The 19,985-nt window shown below is 39.9% G+C and overlaps 1 long non-coding RNA gene across 1 annotated transcript; it reads left to right on the forward strand.

The window, feature by feature from the left end:
• The first annotated feature begins 5,548 nt into the window (after positions 1-5,548).
• Positions 5,549-19,886, forward strand: LOC147655095 (uncharacterized). The gene is made up of 2 exons (XR_015283784.1): positions 5,549-5,689; positions 17,430-19,886. It is a non-coding gene; the product is annotated as an uncharacterized LOC147655095 (long non-coding RNA).
• The last annotated feature ends 99 nt before the right edge of the window (positions 19,887-19,985 follow it).

The following is a 19,985-nucleotide window of genomic DNA, read 5'->3' on the forward strand; positions in this document are numbered from 1 at the left end:
TATTCCCAATGCCTTAGGAGGAAAGCACCCTGTCTTCTCCCCAGTCCATGGTTTGCCTGGCCAAATCCCAGTCCTTCCTATGAGAACTGGCCTCCTGTTCACCCTGGCATAAATGGCTCAAAGCTGAGCTCTTTCAAAGGAATGAGGAGCCAGGCTGTGACTTAAGGGATTTTTAACAATGGTCTTTGGAAATAAACCATGGAAATGCTGAGCAGTGGCTGATCTTGGACTTGCTCCTCTCCTTTCTGAGAGCTTCTCTGATTTAATAAGCAGTTTAGTACTTGCAGCCAGCAGCATCTGAATATGGTTTTGTCTTTTGTGAACTTACCCTAATAGCCACAATATTTTAGAGCTGCTCCTTGTATTTCTATGTGAAAAAATTATTGTTTTGATACATTGATTTGGGTGGGGAATGTGCCTCAGTTGTGACTTAAGGAGAGGAGATTTATGCTTTGTGTAAGAGAGTACTTTACTATTCATGCAAAAGTGGTTTTTCCTCTTGTGTTTAAGTTATCTGGGGAATGTTGACCAGTGCCAGATGAGGAATGATGGTGGCCTTTTTTCCTGGGACTCACTATGGCTCGATGGAACATATATGTGTCTTTTTTCTAATCCTTCTGTACTTACACAACTGTATGCAAAAGGTTGGAGTACCTGGGAGTGAACAGTTCATGTGGCAGATGTTATTAACCTGTAAAAGCCTTCCATGGCGTCTCTTCTAAAACTTTGAGTGTATTGGTTTTGTAGTAATAGAAATGGCAAATTTTGACTCAGAGAGGGTGAGGTGTGATTGGCTGCTGAAGCAGGACCAGAGATGTTTATTGCTTTGAGACTATTTTCCTTTGTGCCACCTGGTGTCAGCAGAACCTAAGAAATTGAAAACCATTGCAGTGGCTTAAGGTGGTTTTCATAAAAGTCTCCTTCCTTAAAGAAAAGTTATCATTTTAGTGGTAATTGACACTGCTGTTTCTTCAGAGTGTCTTTGGTATAAGTATTTGAATTCTCCAGAGTTCAAAAACTGCAATATAATAATTTTTTCTGCATATTAACCCAGTGATCTTCATTACATTTATGCAAACCCCTGAGCCCTGCAGAGAAGCTGCGAGGGGAAGCAGCAGCCCTTTGTTTCCACAGCTCACACAGCCCTGTGGTGGCACCAGCAGTGTCTGTGCTGTCTTTTGGAAGCCTCAGGCTCTGAGCTGTCTTTGTTTCAGAGCATTTCTGTCAAGTTACACGACTGCAATTTTGGCAGCACCAATAGATGTGTTCTGGGTGTCAAGGCAGGAGGTGGATTTCCTGACATGAGTCCAATGCTTACAAATCTCTCCTTAGGACTGACAAATATCTGCCTGTAAAAATAAGTGGATGCCTTTTGAATCAAACTAGGGTGTGGTCCTACTCACATTTGTGTCTACAAGATCTCTTTTAGGGGAGGAAGTTGCCTTTGCTTGTGCAGTTTGAATCAGAATATGAATACATCTTTCATTCTGTCATGAGTTTGTTTCTTTGGGGTGCTCTCACTCCTCAGAAGCCAGACACTGTTTGTTGTACAATGGAATTTTATTTGAATCTCTTGATAACTCCAAACATTCTCAAACTGCTTTTCTTTGTGTGGGGTTAGGGGGACACAAGACAGGAATTTAAAGAGCAAACACAGTTGTTGTCAATCCTAAAATACGTTCACATTCTAAAAACTATCGTTTCAGGGGAATGCTTCAAAAGAGCAGTCAGCTGGAATATTTCTCCCTACGGAGAGTTGGTTATTGTGTCTTGGTCTCACAGTGCTGAGGTTTGCTGTCCCTGGAGCAGGCACAAACAGCAATCAGCCAGGCAGCATTCCCTGGTGTGCTTTAGGAAGTGGAACAGCATGGGCAACAACCCTGTGGTGCCCAGCCAAGGAACTCCTGGCCAGCATGGAAAATTTCCAAGATTTGGTTGATATTGGAAGACATTTGTTGATAAATGTCCTTGGAAAAGAAATTGAACAAACCCCCCTGAACCTGCTAGAATAGTCCATGGTATGCTAATACATAATGAGGTCTTGATGAAATGGGCAGGAGGGTAGAGCAAGGGAGATTTTTCTTATGGATTGGAAGGAATAACAATCAAAACTTTAAGTTTTAGGAAATTTATTGGAACATAGCCAGTATCCACTGCAGCCATGAAGTTGTTGCATGTTTGCCTGCTGCAAAGCTGTGCTCTGTGTTTCAGGGGAGAAGAGGGAGGTGAGAAACTCTTTTATTCCAGTTAGTTCAACATATGTATATTTTTAACACATCTAACAAAACATTTTATGAATAAATTTCCATTTTCCCACCTGTGTTTTGGGGAAATCTGTGTTGTTCTTCTATAAAGCTGATTAGAAATATTTCTCATAGTGGGACAAATTGTATTTTTTCCATTATGCTCCAGTGGTGATGTATACTGAGCTAGCCAGAATGTTCCTGCAAATAATTACAGTGAAATATAATGTATTATGGATTAAAATCCATAAAGAAAATTGATCAGAGTATTTAGATTCAGAGTAATGTCTCTCACTAATAGGAGATCTTGTTGAGAAGTCCATGGAGTCATATGCAGCCACATGCTGATAAGAAAACCATTTTGAAGAGCAGCATAGTGCATTCTTGAGCAAGGATAAAAGTGCTGACAATTATATATATATGTGTATTTCCTATATATATAGGAAAAAGAACTTCAAATTAGCCCAGAAGTTTTGCCTACAACCCCTTAACTTCAAATCTTGTTTGCTGTTGGCTGCTTTGGTGTTCGAACTGTGCTCTGTGTTGATGTGTTTTCCCTTGGATTTTTATCTGTTTCAGCTCCAGGAATCTCTCAAGGGTGAATAGGATCTCAGGCTGGGGGAAGCTGTGCTGCTCCTGATGTGGATATCAGTGTTGGTGATCCTACAGTCTGCACCAGACAAGGCAGAAAGATTTTTTGCATATCAGTGCCAGGTCAGTCACAATTTTTTTTCCCCAATTATTTCCTACCTGAAATACGTGTTTGTAAAGATAAGCACAGAATACACTTAATTCCTGTTTCTGCCTTGTACCTCCTAAGGAAAGTGCCAGATGTGCTGCTTTTGAGCACGTTTTATCTTGCCTTCCATCACCCCTTCTTTCCCCATCACCAAGCTGATCAGCTCCTGCTCCTCTGTCCGTTGTATCCCCATGTTCAAAAGTGGTCTCATCCCCCTGGGCCTCCTGCATAAGCTCCATTTCCAGAACAGCTTGCAAAGTGGGCTTTGTTTTGGTTTTGGAAATGTTTAGAAGGATGTAAAAATAAAAGATGCTGAAAAGGAAAAAAACCTGTTTGCCTGTGCAGGCATAAATCCCACTGAGGTCCCAGTGGGGAAATGGGGAGTAAGGGAGAAGGGGAACTGCTGGAAGCTTGAGTTGTATCTGTGAGTTTTTTCTGTTGGAGCAAACCAAGTGGAGGAAAAGATGCCTCATGTATGAACTGGATGTTTGCACACTGATGGCAGCATGCCCATCATTACCAAGTGCAAATGCCATAGGAAATTAATTAAACACACCAGAATGGTGTTGTCATGCTGTTGTAAATAAAGTATAAAATACATTGACCTGTAATCTGAAGAGCTCTGAAGTGGAGCCTGTAGGCTGATCATCTCTTCCTCTAAATGTGCATGAGGTAGGAATTTGGGGCATCATTTGTTTGCATCTTTCTGGCCTGCTACATTGGTGTAACACAATATTTTCCAGCCATTTCCAGTAACTGTACATCTCTGAAGTGTGATGTCTGAGCTCTGAGGCTCATCCACTGTCCCTTCTCTGCTGCTCCTGTTAAGTCTGTTTTATACCAAACCACAGCCTTACTTTGGACCTGCTACAGGATGCTTCCTATGGAGGCTAAAAATCAGGGGGACTGGTGACTCCTCGGTACAGGAGGAGAGAGAAGAGCACAGACATCCTGACCTTTGTGCCACATAGCCCCAGACAGATTCTGCTACTGGTCCTCCATTCAGAATGTGCAGAAGATGCTGAGGAAGACCTTTTGGGCCATGGCATTATTTGTATAATGATGGTTTTCACCTCCAGCTCGCCAGTCTGGTCATCAGATTCCCTTAATTCAGTTCTCTTACATCACAAGCATCTGGGTAAAGGGGAGGTTTAGCTCATGAGTGTGGGTTGACAGAGGATTAATTTAAATAAGTTGAAAATTATGTTTCTGATGGGGAAATCCAGAGGCACTGGAGAAACTGCAGCAGCTCTTTGTATTCAGGAAATTTGTCAAACCAGCTTGGATTATTGAATGTAGGTATTTTGAAACCCAAAGCAACAGGGTTTCATACAGCATTTCTCTTTCTGATTGGTTTGAGATTTGCCAGCTTTTCTTCTTCAAGCCACATCTTGTTGGAAAATGCATCTATCTATCTATCTATCTATCTATCTATCTATCTATCTATGTATATATGTATGCATGCATATATATACACTAAATAAAATTTGTAAAGTTGCACTATGAAAGTGCCACTTTAAAATTTATATTTTAAATAATTTATATGCATATGTCATCTATATAAATATATTTCATATATAAGATATATATGCATCTATGTCCTGCAGGGTCTTAAAGAGACAGTAATAATTTTGGACCAAAGAAATGTGGAATACAGTAAAATTTTGGGTTACCCTCAACAATCTGTCGTGTCCAACCAGGGATACTTGATATTTTCTTATTAAGATCAACCTTGAAATTACCTTAAACTTTAGATATGAGCAGGCCCAGCAGGTTTTTGCTTCACAGGGTGTGCTAAATTCTATGTGGTTCTGTTTATCCAGACTGATTTGATTGTCAAAATCCTCACTAAAAGACAATTTACACCCTTGCTGGAGTCTCCTGAGATGTGTTGCTTACCATGGGTATTTTCCTGAAGTGGTACTGCTCATTTCTTGGGACCACTGGCTTCAGTTCACCTCATCCAATTCTCAAAAAGAACAAATAATTATATAGTTCAAAAGAACTATATAATAAAGCACAGTGTAATAACACTTCATGAGATTTTGTACAGACCTGTGTTCTCACCCTAAAAACCTTGTTTTCAGAAATCTTGAACAGCCTTTTCAGTAACAAAGTGGAATATATGGAATATATTTAGGCCCTTTAGGGTGTTGCTGTAGAAGCTTCACAGTAAGTGAAGAGAGAGAACCTGTAGGAGCAGTTTTACTTCTTCCTTCACCCCAAATTTGTCTCCTTGAGGGGTGCAGGGCACATTGAAATTTGCAGTATCTCATTTCATGATATCATGGGATACCTTTTTATTTGTCTCTCTGGGAAAGCCTGCAGTGTCTAGGACAGGTCTTATCAGATGGGAACAATCTCTTGCCTCAGCTGCAAGATTTTGCCTTTTTAATCTCTCCTAGTGGGTCCATGAGAGCTCAAATAGATGTGGGAGGTGGGGAGTCTGTCAACCATCCACAGCTGTTAATGTTCTTTGTGTTACACAAGGCACATGTTTGGACTGGGTAAAATGACATGGTTTCTTATTATTTTCATTTCCCCCCCCACCTCTTATTTGGTCCTCAGATTCAGAAGTGTTTGATAAGAGCCTGTGAGTGAGCAGCTTTGCCAGAACACCTGCAGCAGCTCAAGCTGTCAGCAGGAGATGCTCCTGGAAGCAAACCTGAAGGAGGAGAAATGCTGCATCAGGAGCACTTAACTTCAGGTGATTTCTGGACAGTTATGCATACACTTGTATTTTGTTTTAATTCTTTGTTGATCTTGCAGTGAAACCTAAGCCTGCTTTGGTACCTTAGAGACTTCTTGGAGTTACAAGCCTTACTCCAAGCAGATGGTTTTTAACTTCCCTCACAGACTATTTCTGGTGAATTCCCTGCCTCTTGCTTTGGCTGCCAGTACTTTGAATTTTACTTTTTTTCTAATAGAAGCACCTTTAGTGGTAGGATTTTGGGATTTTTTTATTTCTTCCAGACGTGTGCTCATATAAACTCCAGAAATGCAACCCACCAAACCAAAACTGCAGCTAGATTTCTACTGTTTTAACAGGATGTTGAGATACTGGAGCATGTCCAGAGTAGAGCAACAAAGGTAGTGAAGGATTTAGAGAGCAAGATATTCCTCTATGAGGAGAGGCTGAGGGAGCTGGGGGTGTTTAACCTGGAGAAAAGGAGGCTCAGGGGAGACTTTATCACTCTCTACAAATCCTTGGAAGGAGATTATTGCCAGATGTGGGCTGACCCCTTCTTTCAGGCAGCCAGGACAAGGGGACACAGCCTCAAGATGCACCAGGGAAGGTCCAGGTTGAACATCAGGAAGAATTTCCTCTTGGAAAGGGTTGTCAGGCATTGGCATGGGCTGCCCAGGGAGGCAGTGGAGTCACCATTGCTGGAAGTGTTCAATAAATGACTGGATGTGGCACTCAATGAAACCCCAGCACTGGCAGGGTGGTGTTTGGTGTTGGACTCTATGATCTCAGAGGTCCTCTCCAGCTTTAATGCTTCTGTAATTCTAAGGGTTTCTCCTTCTTTTCAGTGATTGATTTTTGGGACCTGACAATTTGCAGGTTTTTTATATATTGATTTATATCTCGATATATACCAGCAAGAATATTTTACACATCCTCTTTAAGGTAAAGGTGAATAAGGGATCTCTTCCATGATTCTGTGCTCACCACCTATGGTGTAATTCAGAACTAAACCCCCTTGTTAACCTGGAGTTTGCCTTGGCAAGATCTGTGTCACCTAAATTGTTACTCCCCACATAGACCATTACATCCCACTCCTAGGCCTGAAAAGTTCCTAAAGCTTCAAATTACCTTTTAAACGCATCTGATAAAATTCTAATTAATAAGAAAACCAGCATTTTCTTATGAACACACAGAGAGAATAATGTTTTAAGTGCTTAACCACCATCAGATGGTAAGTTTAATGCTAATCCTGACTGCTTTGCACAAGTGATTCCCTCTTCTTATTTGCAGTAACTTCCACATTTCGGTGTGTGTGGTCATAGTGAGTGTATTTCAAATAAAGTGCCTTAATTCTGGGGGTAAGAAATCAGGTACTGATAAGTTTATCTGTGATTTCTACTGCTGTGCCTCCTGAAGGGAGGGGAATGTGCTTGTCTTTTGTCTAATCACTGGCTACACCTTTATTTTCATCTCAGAATCGGAAATATTTTGTGCTGTCTCTAATCAATGCTGCAAAGGATTTGTTTGACATGAAACACAGTGGAAGCCAGGGAGGGGATGTGTGTTTGATTTTCAGACCAGACCACAAACACAGCAACCAGCACTGTGTGATCATTTAGGACAAATTAATTTTGCCTGGGGGGAGAAGCAAAAAGAATAATGATTATTGTAGTAAAAATTTAGTGAAAAAGAAATTGAGTTGTGCACTGAATCCTTTAATTACATTTTCTTTATGAGAATAACTTCTTTTTTCCTGTTGGCCTTGAAGGTGCTGAAAATGGGCACAGAGGCAATGGACATAGGCATTTTGGCCTGTTCCAACATGGATGTTGGATGAAATTCCATGCCCCAAGCTTTGTGTCAGGTAACCTCGGAGTCCACCACCTCATTTTCACATAATGCCACATTCTGAATGACATTTTGTATAGTTTTCCCATTGTTAGGTGATTTTCCTGCCCTATCCTGCCAGCTGTAAGGCAGTCTGAGTGCTAATGGAATTGAAATGTGCTAAAAGAATGCATAGAGGCTACACCAACAATAAGTCTTTAGGTATTATGAATATTGTGTCCATTTATGAGTTCATTTGTTATATTTGGGAAGGGAATCTGTTAAGAGAATTTTTTGAGAAAGGTTTCTATTTAATAACTCTTCATAAGTGAGACATACAGCCTATTTCCAGAACAGGAACATATTGGCTCAGTGGTTCTAATAAGCTAATTTGAGTTCCATTTCTGTTTATTGGGTAAATGAGCAAATGTGAAAAATGAAATTAAATTTATCTGATTTGTTCCACCACCAAATTTTCAGGTTATATTTACAGAACTGAATATACTGCTTTTTTTTTTCTGATTTCTGTTTGTAATGTGTGGGGAAAAAAAATAGGCTATGTCAGTTCTCCAGCATTTTTTAAGGAAAATATACTTATTTTAGGGATACACTGAGAAAATAAAAGCAATCCAGGATAAAGGAGCAGCTCAGGAATGTGAGGATAATTTTGAATTATACATTTATTTGTTGCTGCTCAGTGTGCAAAGCCAGAGAACTTAAGAGCATTTTTAGCCCTTGGTAATGGTCATCATCCCTTTAGCCTGGGTTTTTAGACTTCCTGTATCATCAGATTATATATTATCTGTATCATCGGATACAGTTTTACAGATTTAGCTGTAGTTTTGGACATTGTCATGTCAAATTTCAGTGTTTTCAATCTAATTTTAGTTGCCAGCAGGTGTGCAAAACCATTTAGAGTAGGATTAGAAAACCACATGTAACACTAAAGTGGGACTGTAGATAGCAATGAGCAATGAATATGATTTATACTTCCACTTCTTACATATTTTTTTTACTTATTAGCAGGCAGTATGCCACTAATAATATGTGTCTATATGAACCCAACAGTCTGTCAGATGAGGAAGATTATTGGCATGTAAATTAACCACTGTGTTCTCTACAAGGAGGAAGAAATTCTCCTCTGTGTTATTTTAGTGCAGTTTTAATAGCGCAGCAGAAATAATTAATTATTTATAATATTAATAGTATTAATATAATAATACCAAAGGATTACACTTTAAACATTTTGTTATTAACTTAATAACAGGGTGAGCAATATGGTGGGTCCCCAGCAGACTGTTGTGCTGGTCTGGAGAACTATGCAGTCCCAAATCTTTAAAATGCTATTTCTTGAATATAGGGTGATTCTTCACTACCTAGAAAAGAGTTGCCCCATGTCACATGTGCAGATTTCAGGAAGGTCGATTGGGATGTTATTGCAGAGGTCACCCAGGAATCCCATGACTTGCACCTGACTGGAAGCATTTAGGAGCAAAGATATTTAATACAGATTTAAAAATGTTAAAACCTGGAAAATAATGGGGAGATTCTTGATCTTGACCCTTAGAAAAAAGGGGATTTTTGGCTGAGCTGTCATTGGAGCTATGTGTCAGACTGAGGACTCTTACCAGACTTACCAGGTTTTCCTTAAGCTCTTCATGAATGAAAGATGGGCTGGCAAAGTTGTTAGTACCAGAATCCAACAATATGAAGTTTGCAATCTTGAGCACCATCAATAAATGAGTACCACATTGTCTCTCCCCCAACCTTTGTTAGCTGGGGAGGGTGCTGGTCACAGGGGTGAGTTATGGAATAAGATTACTTTTCTGCTTCAATATCTCAGTGTTCAGAAGAAGGAAATATTAATTTTAGCTGCAGCTCACGTGCTCACCTCTAAAGTCCAGGGAAGCCTGGGTCTAAATGCATACCACAGGCACCCAGTATCACTGTAAAAGGGACTGCTGGGTCATATCAAGTATCTGTCTCTGGTTCCAATTAAAACACATTTATTGCTTGGCTACTCAGAATAATGGAAAACAGGGTGTTAGAGGCACCTGAGCCTCTGTGTGCAATGTAATTTACACAGCCAGTCAGAGATGTAAATCAGTGCTGAAGCACACATTGTTAAGAGAATATTACTGAATAAGAAATGCTGCTCTTCAAAGCAGTCAGGAGAAAAAAAATAAAAAAATGTAGTTGTTCCATAATGTCTTGCAGATAATTAGTGACTCCAGGTATTTGAAGTAATCTGGAGTTGCTAATAGTGGTGGCAGAGCTACACCTTTAATACCTGGATGTTGTGTGGGGCTGGGGCCACCTGCAAGAGCCAAACCCCCTTGCTGAGACCTCCTCTGGGAAGCTCAGCTCTTTGAAGAGGAGCCTTGTAGAACATAATTGCAGTCTAGATTTTGTGCTTTCAAAAGGCCTTATCAGCCTCATCTCTGTCTTCTGGGAACTTGGCTTGACACTGTAATTGAATCAAATTGACTCTTAATTAGTTAGATTCTATTCAGGAAGGATAGGTTATTGGAAAATACCGACTGTCTTTCTCTGTGTGCCGTGCTGTGCACGAAGCCACAGCTGCACAGCTGGATATAAATCTTAAACCAGTTCCCAGAATTAGGATAGTCCCTGTATTTGAGATGCAGTGCTTTGTTATTTCACGTGGCACAGCCTGAAGGTGAAATCTAACCAGGTGGGCACGGTCTTGTCTGTCCCTAGGTTTCCAGGGCTTTGATTTAATAAATATACTCCTGAAACATGCAATCTGCCTACTTTGGATTAATTTAGGATACTCCTCCTAACACGAGGAGTTTATTTGGACGATTCTTAAGTAATGCAGTTGAAGCACAGGAGCAGCACTAGGATCAGCAGCCTTATCTGCTGTCAGGTGGCTTTAATCCAGTGAATTTACTGTACAGGGCACCTGGTAAGCAGATAATGCTGTGTTGCTTATTTAAATAAAGCCCACTAATCTCCAAACCTCTTGCCTGGCCAGACCAACATGTGCTTTCAAAGGATGGGATGTGGTAATTAATTACTGTGATCAGGTTTAGTGAGGGTTACAGAAAATCTGAAATGAAGAAGTAAATGTGTGAAGGCTAAATTCAGTAAAACCAACTGCTTCCCCCTCTATAGGAAGAAAGCCATTAAGAAAAATTACTTATTACCACCCTGGAGAAAAGTATCTTTTCTCTATTCTTATGTCAAACCTCTTGTATTAGACCCCAGATTTTGCTGAGCAACAAGAATAACTTCAAATGCATAGAAAGAAGGGTTGAAGATACAGGAGATTAAAGTAGGTGTTAGGAGGGAAGGAAATAGGTTCATTTAGAGATTTTGTGAGACAAAACAACAGGGCAAAAATATCAGTCTGATTCTGGTATTTTATCACAAAGAAGTAATTGTGTGGTAATGTGTAACTCTTAACTAGACCCTACAGAATTAAGCTTGTATTTAAAATTATGGAGTATTTGTATTTTCTTCTGTTTTTTCACATCCATGAAAAGATGCTTAGACTTCCATATTTATGGGCTTTTACCAAAATAATTTAAGCTTTATAATGTCATTAAAATTATTACTCAGTTACATAAAAAGTGCAGGATTTCAGGATTTACTTAGTTTTAAATATTGATTTATATTTCAGATACCATTGAGATGTCAACTGTATTTCAGTAAAACTTTTTTTAGCTGCATGTAACTTTTAAAAGTGTTTACAAGAGTTTGATGTGTTCTTTGCAGTTTACCAATTACCAGTGACAAAGCAAAATCACCATTTTCTTAAAGAGAGCTGGGCTTTTGCATCTCTCCCCTCTGTATTTTTTGGTCATCATTTAAAAAAAAATATTTTCTTCTGGTTGAAGTCAAACATGATATCCCTTAACATGGAAAGAGGAAACCATTTAAAAAAAACTACACTACAGTGTGTACGAGACAGCCTTTGACACAAACCTCTTGGAAAAGAGAAAATTATTAAAGATCTTTTTTTCTTTTCCTTCACTTAGCACATTTAATTTCCCATTCAGCAGGAAATTCAGGAATGCTTGTAGATCTAGGCAGGAATGACATGGATTTTTATCCTACCTAACACCATAACAGTTGTTTGAACCCACAACATTCCCTGCTTACCCAATTAAGCCATCATTAAAAGTTCTTCACACACTAAAGATCTGAAATGTAAATTAGACCAATTCCTGAATATGTACGAATGCAATCTCTGGTGGAAGAAGAGTTTGAAACACTTGTTAATTCTGTATTAAAAAAAAAAAAAAACAACAACAAAAAAGCAACCCAAAAGCTAAATATACTTCATCTGAGGTTTTTTTTTCTTTCTTCTTCCCCAAAAGTGCCTCCCTGGTAGCAGGAGAGCTGGAATTAGAAGTGAGGACTGTAGAGGAGGGTGCTGCCTGAGGCTGAGGCATTCCCCTTTGAAAACAGGTACACTTTTCTTCCAGCCTAACTTCCTTTCAGAAAGAAAGGGAGGGATATCTGATTGCCTTAGCAAGGGCAGTACTGTCAGATTGACTTTAGAATTGTCTTTGATGTTTTATTGTCCTTAGGATATAAATCAGACGAGGATTTGTTAAAAAATAGCTAAGCTGTCTGTGTGTTGTTTCCTTTAATATTTCAGTGCTATTGTGTGCAAAATTTTGTATCAAAATTTTAGAGGAGTGTTGGCTATGTAGGATTTACCCTGTGGATCAGGATGCCCTTAATTTCATTTGGGTGTTAATGAGCTGGGAGGACTCCCTCCTGCTGCGGTGCAAAACCTTTCAGGCTAGGAAGAGGATGCTGCCTGGGCTGCCAGCAGTGCCTTTGGTGAGTGGTACTATTGGCAAAACCCCCTCTGTATGCCTCAATTTCCAGAACTGAAGTGGGAAACAGCTCTTTGCACTCCTACCCCATAGCAACAGAATGTCAAATAACCAACAGTAATTATCCATAACCCAGGGAGGGGCAGAAACTGTTACCTTTGCAGAAAAAATGATAATTGAATTCATTTTGCTAATTGGGATGTTTATTTCATACATGTCACATTTAAATGAGGTATTTTTGATACGTGTCCACTTCCAAGCAGCGTGTGTGCCTCATGTGGAATGCTCTAGAAAGTCCCTGAGATGCTGTCACACCCAGCACAAGTGACAAGGTGATGCTGAGAGTGCACACAGCAACCTGTGCTCCAACTCCAGGCTTAAATGAGGGAAAAAACCTGGAAGATGGTGACATGACCTTGCTTTTTGGAGATGACCTCTGATAACCAAAGGGAGCTGGGGCTCACTCTGGGAACTTGGTAGAGGAATTCAAGTGGGAAAAGCCAGGTATGGGCAGGGAATGTAAATGAGCACTGCGCCTTCCTAACATGATTTGTTCAGCCTCTTGGAAAATTTGGGAGATGATAATGAGTATTATTTGATTACATTTTCTAGACAATATCCCACTGACTTTGTTTATTAGTTTTGGAATTTGATTTGTATTTATAGCGAAGTGTCTACCCTGCTATCTTAGCACTTGATAGCAACTAAAATGCAAACAGCAGAAATTATAATAATAAATGTTTACAGCTTTTTGTCAATTCTATAATCAAAACGAGGTCAGCCAAAAGAAAAAAAATTCAATGGCTTATTGTCTTCAAATACCACCCTCCAGAAAAGCAGATTTAGTACATGGAATTTATGATACAATATTTATATTGTTCTTGTAAACTTGTGTTCAAATGCCTTCGGTACTGACTCATATCTAACAAAATTCTTCTTTGAAGAGTGATAAAACTGTGTTAATTTTATTAGAATTTCTTTGGAATATTATGTTTAGTATTAATTGGCATAAGCTTTTTTGAATGACAAAGGGGGTTGCCTGGGGAAATTTAGTTACAGTTCTTTCTTTGTTTCCACTTCCATTTGAAACTTTACATATGAAAAGCATGATTACCTTCTTCCATTGTTTTATGTGTATGCAAGTTGCCTACCTCTGGACAAAAGCTGTGACATCGAGCCATCATGAACATTTTTGAAGGAATGTGTTTGAGGGGAAGCAAGGATGTGATGGGCAGCTGAATTGCCCAAGCTTTTGGGAAGCATCTTTGGTATTCTTACTGAAATTACAGCAGGTGAGCAGCTCTGTCCTTGCCTGGCAGACTCAGTTTCCAGTGACCAAACACAAAGAGAGGAAGCAGAGAGGGAGGGGAAGAAAAAAGTCACAAGATTTCCCTTTTTCATTCTCTCAACCAACAGCAGGTAGGGAGAACAGCTGCTCTGCTGAGATACAGCCTTTCCCACTCCAACAGGACTAAGAGCTTGAGCTGAGATAAACTCATCACATGGCTGAACATGGGAAATTAAAAGTGGAATGTTCATGCTGGCAAGTTCAAGAACTGGTGTTCACACACCTCCAGCTGAATCTGCCCCTGGCACACTGAATTTACTGCCCATTGTGTCTCCTTTATAACAGAAACCACCATTTTTTTTACATATATTGGAGTAAAAAGTGACATAATGAAAGATTTTTTTTTTTAAAGCTTTTTTGAATGCCTGCAATGTTGTAAAATTAAAAAATAAATGCTTCAAGAAGATGCTCCCTTCTGGCAGCTGTTACTTTGCTCACCATCATCCTTGTAAGAATGAGTTAATTTTTTTCTCAGCTTGGAGCTTTTTTAGGAAGAGAAGGCTGTTTTCAGAGGAAAGACAAAAGGGTGTCCCTCTTACCTTTGTATTTAGTATAACGTTTGAGCTGCACAACACTTAAAGTTTTATAACAATTCTAAAAGTTTCAGTGCAAGCCCCAGTTTTGTTTGTGCCTTTAAAGAACTGTTTAGGGACTTGATGTATATGCAGTTGTCTTCAAAGACATATTTCATATTATGATAGGAAATAGCAAGTGTGCAATGGAAGAGTTTCCCAAGAAGCCGAAGTCTGCTGCAGTCCAGAGTAACACTTTCATTTCAGAACACCAAAGATACTGTAAAACATCTGAATGTTAGGATTGAACTGAGTGAAGCAAACATCCCTTAAAAAAACCTTTATTCATCTTTTTTTGACTGCTGGTATGACCGAATGATGTTGTTTTGTAGAAGCAATGAATAAAGCTGAATGCAGGTCATTAGGGTAGTAGGCCGAAGCCAAGATTTACATTTGGGGAGTAGGCTGGAGCTGAGATTTACCTTTGGGAAGCTGCTGCCTTTTCTGTTTGAAAACAGCATCAAAACTACAGAAGTGCAATAGGTTTTAGTGCTTTTTAGAGACTACCATAAGAAATACCATTTTTATCGGTAAGAATGTGCTAAAACATTTGATGTCACTGCCTCTGTCACTAAGGAAGATATTATAATTGAAGATTAGGATAATCTTGTCCTAATGTCTCCAGTGAACTGAAGACATCTAGACACTTAGAGACATCTCTAAATCTTCCCCTTATACTTTTTCCCACTCCCTAATTGCTATTACACACTGCTGACAGAAGCAGTTTTATTTCAAGGTTGAATTGGTGCAGTTTTGTTCATATTCCAGCCACAGTCACTTTAAGCAACATCCCCTTCAAGGTATTTAAATACACCTTAAGATAGGGGGAAATTCTGCATTGTTCCACTGCACATTTTGGATCTGCATCTCCTGGATTGACCTTCTCAGGTTGTCTAGCTTTTAGAAACTGAGTTTCCAACAAAATGCTTCCAGGCAGTAGCACTGCAGAAAAGAAGTGACATCAACAAGACACCCTACTACAGGCAACCAAAACTAACATCCATAACAGGAATTGGCAGGAGGTGTGAATAAAATTCCTAGCCCAATGTCACAAAGAATGATATCAGGCTTATGGAGCCAATAAAAAGCAAAATCTGTTTCTAGTGAAACCCCTCTGAGCACCTCCACCTCTCCACCTGAGTCTGTTGTTAATCTTGTGAGCATTTTGAGGTTTTTTTTTTTCAGTCTTCAGCCCTCCTCCTGCAAAAGGTCGTTTGTGTCAGCTAATTTGGGGCTGGACCAGTTTTGGAACTGAAGCACAATCTTCACTTTTCTCTTGTTTGCTGTCCCCAGTGTCTTCATTGCTCCAAAGCCGAGTCCTGACAAGTGACAGTGTCATATTCTCCAAAGAGAAAGGCTAGCAGGGCCCTCACCTGTGGCATTCAAACTGCTTCATGCAAAACAAAGTGAGATCTCATGGAAGAAATCTGTGCAGACAGGGAGGGACTGAAGCAAGGAGTGTGTCCAGTTCTGTGGAGGGCTCAGCTCAAGCCTCTGGATTCTGCAGAGGGTTTGCCATGCAGAAAGGTGACTTCTGAAGGGCCTGAGTGAAAACTCAGCCCTGTTAAAATCCAGGGATTGCCACTCATAAGGGGATCTCAGAGTTCATTCCAGGTCTCTCCACAGCAGGGTCCTGCCTATCCACAGGGGAAATGCAACAAAAGTGAACTCAGAGCTCAAGTGACTTTCATATCACCACAACCAGTGGCTCTGAAATAGATCAGAGAGGATTAAAAATCAGCAGCATTAACTGCAGGTGACTTCAATGAGCTCTGATAATTCTAGAAACAGTGAGGGGCTCAGCATTGCTCCTTGCTGGGGTAGACAAAAGAGCAGTATTTGCAGAAAAAATTAGCAGCTGTTCAGAGGGGAGGGTAAAAGTCTAGGGAGAGTGGCTGTACATCCCTTTCACTCTTCCTATTCATGAAATCTGAAATGGCTTTATGTTACTGCTATTTTTTTTTCTTCCTAAATGCCAGGGTTTTTTGTTTGGGTTTTTTGCATCTCTTTCTTGACTTTTCATATTTTTAGAGAAGGAAGGCTTTTCAGGCTCAGGGTGAAAACTGCTCACTTCCAGCACACACACCTGCATGAAGCTTTTGGAAAACAGGGTGGTTGTGCTGTGCCTGTGTGGCAGAGAGCACCTCAGTGCATTTGGGCCAGAGAACACGTCTGCTGGGGAAATAATTTCTCCCTTTTCTTTGCTCAGGCAGCTCTGTTGTGAAGGATCACTCCCAGGAAGGTAATCTGTCTTCCAGGCTCTGAGCTAAACACGGACAGGATCCTATTGATTTTTGTGGGAGCTGGATGGGCTCATAAAGGCACATTTTTAGACATAATTTGCTACTCTCAGCTCTGGTCAGTGCTTTCAAATACTTGAATTTCATCAAATCAAGAGTGTTTTTGAAGAGGAGCTAGTCTTCAGTAGTTCTGGCTGCATGATCATGAACAAATTATGGAGGCAGGAGCCTCCTATTTTATACTTTCTGGTCCATTTTCAGGTGACATCAATAAACCGTTTGATTTCTCAAGGTGTCAAATGCCCCCAGGGTAACTATCCCATGCTTTAAACCCAGGAGAGGATTTCCTCACTGAGCAGACACCAAGTTTGAAGGACTGTGCCCTGTGTTCCTTGTTGTGCACATCTTGAGGTTGTAGTGGTGAGCAAGGACATGCAAAACCAGAGCATCCTCTGCACAGGGAGCTTGAAGGAGCGTGGCAGCTGCTCACAGAAGAAAACTGCCCCTGCAAGGTGCCAAGAAGTGTTTCTATTTTAGCTTTTCTTAGTAGAAAAGCTAACTGAGAGGTACTACTCCTCCAGAACATGTAGCAGCATCTAGGAAGGTCCCTGGCTTTTAAAGCCTTGTAGCTGGTTTTTAGTCTTTCTTGTCATAGGGTGGTTAACAGACTTTATGCTCTTTACCATCCAAATCTCAGAAAACTTGTGTGAAAATTTAATGTATCATGTGTGTTACGTGCACTGAAAAATAACACACCTGGGGATTTGGAATAAGGAAGGAATGGAAATGAGACAAAGCAAATGGAGAGTCTTTTTGAGCAGATACATTTGAAAATTCACATCTTTCCATGTGGAAAAAAACTTACCTGCTTTTAGTAAGAAAAAAGGAAACCCCAAACCAGGGTGAAACTCTTGCTGTGCTGCACGTTCTGGTTCTAATCACACAATTCCTTTGCAGGTGCCTTTCTTGGCTCCCCCTGATGTCAGCAGGGAAAAGCTGCAGCTCCCCACAGCTTGGGAGGGTCCATCCATGCCCATGTTTGACACTGTCTCGCTTCAGCCAGTGGATTTCGCTTCAAGCACGTGTTTAAAATCCCATTGAGGCTTTGTATTGGCACATATGTAAGTGGCATCTTAGCTTGTGCTAAATTTGGTGCTGGAGTGCCTGGATAAATGTGTGTTTGAGTTGTGGCCTCTGAAAGAACATGTTTGTATAATTCAATATCCTGATTTGTGCAAGGAGGGAACATTTACTGGGATACTGAAGGAGTCAGGTTAATCTTTGTGCATCCTGAAATCCTCCTATGAATCCCTGCAAGGCTTTGGGCTCAAAAACCCCCATGCTCAGAGTGCTGCTAGGTGAAGAAAATAATCCATAAAGTGTTTTTATTTATCAGAAGCAAGGAGCTCCCATCAGAAAAAGATGCATTTAGAAAAGTAACAGAAAACCTAAATTTATGCAGTGTAGCAGTTTTGAAGTAAGCAGGCAGTCTAGACACCTACAGCTGTTATATAAGCATGCATTGAGGACTCATTAATATTTCACTAAACAATAAAATGTTGTATATTAAAGTATTAAAATATAATGTTATCCATTTAGTTGCCTTGCAGTGGGAAACAAACCACAAGAAGGCGTCTCATAGGAAAAAACACCAGGGTAGACTTGAGAATTACTTTAGATGTAAAACTTTGTGGATTTTAAAAAGATGCTGGGTAGGAGAAAGGGAGCAATTTTTGGGGTCTGTTCTGGTTTTGCAGCCACACACATTCAAACTATACATTATGACCTGGGATAAACCCACAACAGGTGATTTTTGTGTGTTCACACTGGTTATGGCAGTCAGGTTCAGGGGTTTGCTGCTGGCTTTGTGCAGAGGTTTGGGAAACCTTATCCTTTTTATGTCACCAAATGTTATGTTTGTGTCCCGGGCAAATGAGTTTTTGAAAGTGCAGCTGTGAATTTGGACTGAGGCAGCTGTGGGCGCTGACGGGGTGGTGCTTGAAGGAATTGGGTGCTTAGCTTGCTCTCCAGATGCTTTCTGTGTGCCTTGGAAAAGGGAAATATCCAGGAAGAGTTTCAGATTGTAGTGGGTTGACCCTGGCTGGATGCCAGACACGCCACTGCTGTACCCACCCCGCTACCAAAACCTGGCCACACAAACCCACTTCACATATACACAGGGTATGCTCATTTCCATTTACAAAAACCAAAGCAAAACAAAGCAAAAAAACCCACAGGAAAACCCCAACAAAACCAAACCAAACCAGCAGGAAATACAAATAAAAACCAACCTCTCTTTTTGGCTTTGGAATTACACTAAGCAGTTAAGAAGAATTCGGCTTTCTCCTTTTAAATAGGGCTTTCCTTTTAAATAGGGCTGTTCTCAGTAGATCTTGAAATACTGTATGAAAAAAATAAAATCTGTGTCATCAACTTTTAGGCAGAAAAACGGAGGCAGTGCAAATTCTTCCCCTGCCAAGCCTCACCTCAGGCTGTGGGGGTGAGGGATAAGGTGGCTGTATCTCGTTTGGATGTCAAGGGAGCCAGCCTGTGCCTCAGGCCCTACAAACAAGAGTGCTTGCTGTCAGGAAATCTTGATTTGCATTAGCAGTCCCAAATAAAATAAAGCCAAAAATTAAAGCTCTCAGTACAGAGAAATGGTGGGGTGGCTTAGCTGGGATATGGTTCTAGTTTTACTGGGGAATGACTACACCAAAATCTTCTGGGTTACATATGTGTATGAATTTAGATCAATGAAGGGGTGTGTCAGTCCTTAAAATAAATTTTGGTGGGGTGAAAACCTTGATTATATCTTAGGTTTTGACAATGAATTTCTTTGAAAGGGTGGAAGCATTATTATTATTATTGTTATTATTATTATTGCTCTTGTAGGATTCTTTTCATCAGTGTTTCAGAGTAAAAGTGTTTTGTAAAGTGTTTACACAGACAACTAATATTGATTACAATTCAAATCTCTCTTTTGAATTTGAATTTAAGGCATGCCAAATATGACAAGAGGCTGTGACTTTGTTATTGATACCTGTTTTTCTATGGCTGATATCAGCCTATAGCTGTTTAAGAAATTGATCTTCCAGAGTACATAGATGTTTTATATGACTCACAGCCACATTCTGGATAATGTAGTATTAATTTATTGTTGGTTTAATTTTGTAATAATGGACATAAATTTGTGTTTGGTTTAATGTACAAGCAACTTAAGTAAACATGCCTGTTGTTTAGTTTTATGAGGTGTTGGTATATTTTTAATTTAAATTTTAACTAATTCGCTATGTATGTATGTGCATTTAAAGGCCAATGTTGGTTGTGTTTAAATCTGCAACGAAGGCAAATGATGATTTCAACATTTAATTCTGTATGAGATGTCCCTCAAAAGTAATTAAATCTGATCTCACTTACTGGCAGACAAATGAATAATTCATGGAGTTTAGGCATAATCAGGTTATGAACTTTCTTAAAATTTCAGATGATGTGCAAAGGTTAATCTTTATATTA

The sequence above is a fragment of the Cyanistes caeruleus genome, chromosome 2 (genome assembly GCF_971803275.1).
Source record: "Cyanistes caeruleus chromosome 2, bCyaCae1.hap1.1, whole genome shotgun sequence".
Lineage (NCBI taxonomy): Eukaryota > Metazoa > Chordata > Aves > Passeriformes > Paridae > Cyanistes > Cyanistes caeruleus.